Here is an 8,243-nt window from a genome sequence, read left to right on the forward strand (position 1 = left end):
ATTTTCACCCCCCCACCACAACCCCCTGTGTTACTGTACCCTCGTTTCCACCCCCCCACCACAACCCCCTGTCTTACTGTACCCTCGTTTTCACCCCCCCACCACAACCCCCTGTCTTACTGTACCCTCGTTTCCACCCCCCCACCACAACCCCCTGTCTTACTGTACCCTCGTTTCCACCCCCCCACCACAACCCCCGTCTTACTGTACCCCCCCCTACCACAACCCCCTGTCTTACTGTACCCTCGTTTCCACCCCCCCAACCCCCTGTCTTACTGTACCCTCGTTTCCCCCCACAACCCCCTGTCTTACTGTACCCTCGTTTCCACCTTGGTTGCGTCCCAAATGCTGTTCCCTATATACCCAGGGGACATACCCAAAACATTAAGAACACCTTCCTAATATTGACTTGGTGGATTATATATGACATTTAAGCAGTCAGCTGTTGTATTTAAACATGTCCTTGTCCGAGACCTCTCAGTATTGAGTTGGTGAGAATAACAGGATGTTTCTCTTCCGCTGCCCATCAGAGACGAATCGAGTCTTGAGACGAGCTGCTCTTTATGCTGAATCAAGTCTTGAGACGAGCTGCTCTTTATGCTGAATCAAGTCTTGAGACGAGCTGCTCTTTATGCTGAATCAAGTCTTGAGACGAGCTGCTCTTTATGCTGAATCAAGTCTTGAGACGAGCTGCTCTTTATGCTGAATCAAGTCTTGAGACGAGCTGCTCTTTATGCTGAATCAAGTCTTGAGACGAGCTGCTCTTTATGCTGAATCAAGTCTTGAGACGAGCTGCTCTTTATGCTGAATCAAGTCTTGAGACGAGCTGCTCTTTATGCTGAATCAAGTCTTGAGACGAGCTGCTCTTTATGCTGAATCAAGTCTTGAGACGAGCTGCTCTTTATGCTGAATCAAGTCTTGAGACGAGCTGCTCTTTATGCTGAATCAAGTCTTGAGACGAGCTGCTCTTTATGCTGAATCAAGTCTTGAGACGAGCTGCTCTTTATGCTGAATCAAGTCTTGAGACGAGCTGCTCTTTATGCTGAATCAAGTCTTGAGACGAGCTGCTCTTTATGCTGAATCAAGTCTTGAGACGAGCTGCTCTTTGTCTGGTCCCGTCTTAATGGTGAACTGGTAGGGTGAAAGGAACACAAGCACATCCATCCTTGTGCCCTGGCAGGCTCACCGCTCTTCTGATAGACAGTCAGTCTTACTCTCTCAGTTAGAACCTGTTGGAGCTTTGGCGTATGTCCCAACTGGCACCCTATTCCCTATATAGTGCACTACTTTTGACCGGAGCCATAGGAAGTGCATTATTTAGGGAATAGGCAGCCAGTTTGGAACACACAGCCTTTAATACAAACTTCATTGGTGAAGCAATGGGTCTGTCAACCAACGGGAAGCTTGTAGTGACAGTCTTTATAACAACTGATGAAGGCTTTTTCAGTCCACCATTTTGTTCCCCCTCAGCCCTCCTGACCTCCCTCGTGATGAAGGTTGTTTCAGTCCACCATTTTGTTCCCCCTCAGCCCTCCTGACCTCATCTCGTGATGAAGGTTGTTTCAGTCCACCATTTTGTTCCCCCTCAGCCCTCCTGACCTCATCTCATGATGAAGGTTGTTTCAGTCCACCATTTTGTTCCCCCTCAGCCCTCCTGACCTCATCTCATGATGAAGGTTGTTTCAGTCCACCATTTTGTTCTCCCTCAGGCTTCCTGACCTTCCTCATGATGAAGGTTGTTTCAGTCCACCATTTTGTTCCCCCTCAGCCCTCCTGACCTCATCTCATGATGAAGGTTGTTTCAGTCCACCATTTTGTTCTCCCTCAGCCCTCCTGACCTCATCTCATGATGAAGGTTGTTTCAGTCCACCATTTTGTTCCCCCTCAGGCCTCCTGACCTTCCTCATGATGAAGGTTGTTTCAGTCCACCATTTTGTTCCCCCTCAGCCCTCCTGACCTCATCTCATGATGAAGGTTGTTTCAGTCCACCATTTTGTTCCCCCTCAGCCCTCCTGACCTCATCATCTCTCTGCTTATTTTGATGGCTTCACAACAGAGCCATTGTGCGACTGACTATTGATGATCATCAAACAACAGTTTGTTTTAATGAGATACGAGTCCCCTATTCAATACAATCATCAATCTTGCAAATATCCGCCTTTGGATTTTAATGCCGTATCTTTTTTAAACTGTATCCATTTGTTTTATGATTGTAGAAATCGTTTGTTTTAAAATAAAGAGTTTGTGAACAACATGTCCGTATGTAAAACATTTACGTTTACGTCATTTAGCAGACGCTCTTATCCAGAGCGACTTACAAATTGGTGCATTGACCTTATGATATCCAGTGGAACAACCACTTTACAATAGTACATCTATTGTACACACTTAGGGCTCTGGTCTAAAGTAGTGCACTATATAGGGAATAGGGTGCCATAGGGCTCTGGTCTAAAGTAGTGCACTATATAGGGAATAGGGTGCCATAGGGCTCTGGTCTAAAGTAGTGCACTATATATAGGGAATAGGGTGCCATAGGGCTCTGGTCTAAAGTAGTGCACTATATATATATATATAGGGAATAGGGAGCCATAGGGTTCTGGTCTAAAGTAGTGCACTATATATATATATAGAGGGAATAGGGAGCCATAGGGTTCTGGTCTAAAGTAGTGCACTATATAGGGAATAGGGTGCCATAGGGCTCTGGTCTAAAGTAGTGCACTATATATAGGGAATAGGGTTCCATAGGGCTCTTGTCTAATGTAGTGCACTATATAGGGAATAGGGTGCCATAGGGCTCTGGTCTAAAGTAGTGCACTATATATAGGGAATAGGGTGCAATAGGGCTCTGGTCTAAAATAGTGCACTACATAGGGAATAGGGTGCCATTTGGGGTGCATCCAACCATATCATGACCTTAGCATCGTTGACTGTTACTGGACTGTCTGCCCTTCCTCTGAATCATCGTTACTGGACTGTCTGCCCTTCCTCTGAATCAACGTTACTGGACTGTCTGCCCTTCCTCTGAATCAACGTTACTGGACTGTCTGCCCTTCCTCTGAATCAACGTTACTGGACTGTCTGCCCTTCCTCTGAATCAACGTTACTGGACTGTCTGCCCTTCCTCTGAATCAACGTTACTGGACTGTCTGCCCTTCCTCTGAATCAACGTTACTGGACTGTCTGCTGTTCCTCTGAATCATCGTTACTGGACTGTCTGCTGTTCCTCTGAATCATCGTTACTGGACTGTCTGCCCTTCCTCTGAATCAACGTTACTGGACTGTCTGCTGTTCCTCTGAATCATCGTTACTGGACTGTCTGCCCTTCCTCTGAATCATCGTTACTGGACTGTCTGCCCTTCCTCTGAATCATCGTTACTGGACTGTCTGCCCTTCCTCCGATGTCGGGGACGTGGATTAAGGCAGCCCCTTGCACCTCTCTGATTCAGAGGGGTTAATACAGAAGGCACATTTCGGTTGAATGCATTCAAATGTTCAACTGACTAGGTTATCCCCTCCCCTATATCCCTACCTAGTAATCTGGATTCAGTCGCTTCTCTCTCCCTCCATTCAAACACTACTGAGAACTCCCTGAGTATCGCACCCTCTTCTCTATAGGCCCCGGTGACAAGCAGTGCACTATAAAGGGATTAAGGTGCTATTTGAGACGCAGCCACCTGGCACGTAGCCTTGTGATACCTACTGACCGCTGGTGAGATCAGGCTGGTTGAACGAGGCTGCTTGGCACCTACACAGTATAGAGAATCTGTAGCAGGGTGCTGTGTGTTGTAAACAGCTCTACGGTATAGAGAATCTGTACAGTGCATTTGGAAAGTATTTAGACCCCTTGACTTTTTCCACATTTTGTTACATTACAGCCTTATTCTATAATCAATTATTATTATTTTTTTCCTCATCAATCTACACTCAATACCCCATAATGACAAAGCAAATACAGTTTTTTTTTAAATGTTTGCAAATTTATATGAAAAAAAACTGATAGCACATTTACTGGATGAGCTCCGTTAGAGACTATCCTACCAATCACTGGAGAATAAACTGGATGAGCTCCGTTAGAGACTATCCTACCAATCACTGGAGAATAAACTGGATGAGCTCCGTTAGACTATCCTACCAATCACTGGAGAAGAAACTGGATGAGCTCCGTTAGAGACTATCCTACCAATCAATGGAGAATAAACTGGATGAGCTCCGTTAGAGACTATCCTACCAATCACTGGAGAATAAACTGGATGAGCTCCGTTACTGGATGAGTACCATGACTGACCCACCGCCAAACCGGTCATGCTGGAGGATGTTGCAGGCAGCAGAACGTTCTCCACGGCGTCTCCAGACTGTCACGTCTGTCACATATGCTCAGTGTGAACCTGCTTTCATCTGTGAAGAGCACAGGGCGCCAGTGGCGAATTTGCCAATCTTGGTGTTCTCTGGCAAATGCCAAACGTCCTGCACGGTGTTGGGCTGTAAGCAGAACCCCCACCTGTGGATGTCGGGCCCTCATACCACCCTCATGGAGTCTGTTTCTGACCGTTTGAGCAGACACATGCACATTTGTGGCCTGCTGGAGGTCATTTTGCAGGGCTCTGGCAGTGCTCCTCCTGCTCCTCCTTGCACAAAGGTGGAGGTAGCGGTCCTGCTGCTGGGTTGTTGCCCTCCTACGGCCTCCTCCACGTCTCCTGATGTACTGGCCTGTCTCCTGGTAGCGCCTCCATGCTCTGGACACCGCTGACAGACACAGCAAACCTTCTTGCCACAGCTCGCATTGATGTGCCATCCTGGATGAGCTGCACTACCTGAGCCACTTGTGTGGGTTGTAGACTCCGTCTCATGCTACCACTAGAGTGAAAGCACCGCCAGCATTCAAAAGTGACCAAAACATCAGCCAGGAAGCATAGGAACTGAGAAGTGGTCTGTGGTCACCACCTGCAGAACCACTCCTTTATTGGGGGTGTCTTGCTAATTGCCTATAATTTCCACCAGTTGTCTATTCCATTTGCACAACAGTCTGATTCTTGACGTATTATTTCCTGTTAATTTTGTCTTGTAGTATTTATTTGAGTAAAGTCAGAATAAAAGTGGGACACTTTTTTAGCATTTCCATCTTCTGTAACCTCTGCAGACACACTGAGTGAACAAAACATTAAGTACACCTTCCTAGTATTGAGATACACCCCCCTTTTGCCTTCAGAACAGCCTCGATTCTTCAGGGGCATGAACTCTACAAGGTGTGGAAAGCGTTCCACAGGGATGCTGGTCCATGTCGACTTCAATACTTCCAACAGTTTTGTCCTTTGGGTGTTAGATCTTTCTTGATACACAGGAAACTGTTGACAAACTAACAGAGTTGCAGTTCGTGACCTTCAAACCAGTGTGCCTGGTACCTACTACCAATTTTTGAAAGATGTTTTTTAAAATGTGTCTTAAATTGCCTTTATAATGATGGCTATTTGGCTGTTCCATTTATTGGCCTGTACAAAAAAAAATGTGTGGATGTGAACCAATATGCATTGAGTCTGATAAGATCGTGTTAGATTCATATAAATCAGATTATTCAAGAATCAATGACGGACACCAAGAAATCTAAAGGTTGTGCCTTTTAAATCGAGCGCGGCATACAAACACAAAAACCAGCAGCGTGTTCTCCTAACCTGCAGCGTGTTCTCCTAACCTGCAGCGTGTTCTCCTAACCTGCAGCGTGTTCTCCTAACCTGCAGCGTGTTCTCCTAACCTGCAGCGTGTTCTCCTAACCTGCAGCGTGTTCTCCTAACCTGCAGCGTGTTCTCCTAACCTGAACCTGCAGCGTGTTCTCCTAACCTGCAGCGTGTTCTCCTAACCAGCAGCGTGTTCTCCTAACCTGCAGCGTGTTCTCCTAACCTGAACCTGCAGCGTGTTCTCCTAACCTGCAGCGTGTTCTCCTAACCTGCAGCGTGTTCTCCTAACCTGCAGCGTGTTCTCCTAACCAGCAGGGTGTTCTCCTAACCTGCAGCGTGTTCTCCTAACCTGCAGCGTGTTCTCCTAACCAGCAGCGTGTTCTCCTAACCTGCAGCGTGTTCTCCTAACCTGAACCTGCAGCGTGTTCTCCTAACCTGCAGCGTGTTCTCCTAACCTGCAGCGTGTTCTCCTAACCTGCAGCGTGTTCTCCTAACCAGCAGCGTGTTCTCCTAACCAGCAGCGTGTTCTCCTAACCAGCAGCGTGTTCTCCTAACCTGCAGCGTGTCCTCCTAACCTGCAGCGTGTTCTCCTAACCTGCAGCGTGTCCTCCTAACCTGCAGCGTGTTCTCCTAACCTGCAGCGTGTTCTCCTAACCTGCGGCGTGTTCTCCTAACCTGCAGCGTGTTCTCCTAACCTGCAGCGTGTTCTCCTAACCTGAACCTGCAGCGTGTTCTCCTAACCTGCAGCGTGTTCTCCTAACCTGCAGCGTGTTCTCCTAACCTGAACCTGCAGCGTGTTCTCCTAACCTGCAGCGTGTTCTCCTAACCTGCAGCGTGTTCTCCTAACCTGCAGCGTGTTCTCCTAACCTGCGGCGTGTTCTCCTAACCTGCAGCGTGTTCTCCTAACCTGCAGCGTGTTCTCCTAACCTGCAGTGTGTTCTCCTAACCAGCAGCGTGTTCTCCTAACCTGAACCTGCGGCGTGTTCTCCTAACCTGCAGCGTGTTCTCCTAACCTGCAGCGTGTTCTCCTAACCTGAACCTGCAGCGTGTTCTCCTAACCTGCAGCGTGTTCTCCTAACCTGAACCTGCGGCGTGTTCTCCTAACCTGCGGCGTGTTCTCCTAACCTGAACCTGCGGCGTGTTCTCCTAACCTGCAGCGTGTTCTCCTAACCTGAACCTGCGGCGTGTTCTCCTAACCTGCAGCGTGTTCTCCTAACCTGCAGCGTGTTCTCCTAACCTGCGGCGTGTTCTCCTAACCTGCAGCGTGTTCTCCTAACCTGCGGCGTGTTCTCCTAACCTGCGGCGTGTTCTCCTAACCTGAACCTGCAGCGTGTTCTCCTAACCTGCAGCGTGTTCTCCTAACCTGCAGCGTGTTCTCCTAACCTGCAGCGTGTTCTCCTAACCTGCAGCGTGTTCTCCTAACCTGCAGCGTGTTCTCCTAACCTGCAGCGTGTTCTCCTAACCTGAACCTGCAGCGTGTTCTCCTAACCTGCAGCGTGTTCTCCTAACCAGCAGCGTGTTCTCCTAACCTGCAGCGTGTTCTCCTAACCTGCGGCGTGTTCTCCTAACCTGCGGCGTGTTCTCCTAACCTGCAGCGTGTTCTCCTAACCTGAACCTGCAGCGTGTTCTCCTAACCTGCAGCGTGTTCTCCTAACCTGAACCTGCAGCGTGTTCTCCTAACCTGCAGCGTGTTCTCCTAACCTGAACCTGCAGCGTGTTCTCCTAACCTGCGGCGTGTTCTCCTAACCTGCAGCGTGTTCTCCTAACCTGCAGCGTGTTCTCCTAACCTGCGGCGTGTTCTCCTAACCTGCAGCGTGTTCTCCTAACCTGAACCTGCAGCGTGTTCTCCTAACCTGCGGCGTGTTCTCCTAACCTGCGGCGTGTTCTCCTAACCTGCGGCGTGTTCTCCTAACCTGCAGCGTGTTCTCCTAACCTGCGGCGTGTTCTCCTAACCTGAACCTGCAGCGTGTTCTCCTAACCTGCAGCGTGTTCTCCTAACCTGCAGCGTGTTCTCCTAACCTGCAGCGTGTTCTCCTAACCAGCAGCGTGTTCTCCTAACCTGCAGCGTGTTCTCCTAACCTGCAGCGTGTTCTCCTAACCTGCAGCGTGTTCTCCTAACCTGCAGCGTGTTCTCCTAACCTGCAGCGTGTTCTCCTAACCTGAACCAGCAGCGTGTTCTCCTAACCTGCAGCGTGTTCTCCTAACCTGCAGCGTGTTCTCCTAACCTGCAGCGTGTTCTCCTAACCAGCAGCGTGTTCTCCTAACCTGCAGCGTGTTCTCCTAACCTGAACCTGCAGCGTGTTCTCCTAACCTGCAGCGTGTTCTCCTAACCTGCGGCGTGTTCTCCTAACCTGAACCTGCAGCGTGTTCTCCTAACCTGCAGCGTGTTCTCCTAACCTGCAGCGTGTTCTCCTAACCTGAACCTGCGGCGTGTTCTCCTAACCTGCAGCGTGTTCTCCTAACCAGCAGCGTGTTCTCCTAACCTGCAGCGTGTTCTCCTAACCTGAACCTGCGGCGTGTCCTCCTAACCTGCAGCGTGTTCTCCTAACCTGCAGCGTGTTCTCCTAACCTGCG

General features: G+C 49.1%; 1 protein-coding gene across 1 annotated transcript in view; it reads left to right on the forward strand.

The window, feature by feature from the left end:
- Nucleotides 1–2,254, forward strand: part of LOC106588126 (palmitoyltransferase ZDHHC7) — a 48,037-nt gene extending 45,783 nt beyond the window's left edge. Inside the window, exon 7 of the mRNA XM_082969869.1 lies at nt 1–2,254. This exon is cut by the window's left edge and continues 5,574 nt beyond it. The gene's annotated coding sequence lies outside the window, so the exon portion shown is untranslated.
- Nucleotides 2,255–8,243: the final 5,989 nt, after the last annotated feature.

Source organism: Salmo salar, chromosome 26 (assembly GCF_965601325.2).
Source record: "Salmo salar chromosome 26, fSalSal1, whole genome shotgun sequence".
NCBI classification, from domain to species: domain Eukaryota; kingdom Metazoa; phylum Chordata; class Actinopteri; order Salmoniformes; family Salmonidae; genus Salmo; species Salmo salar.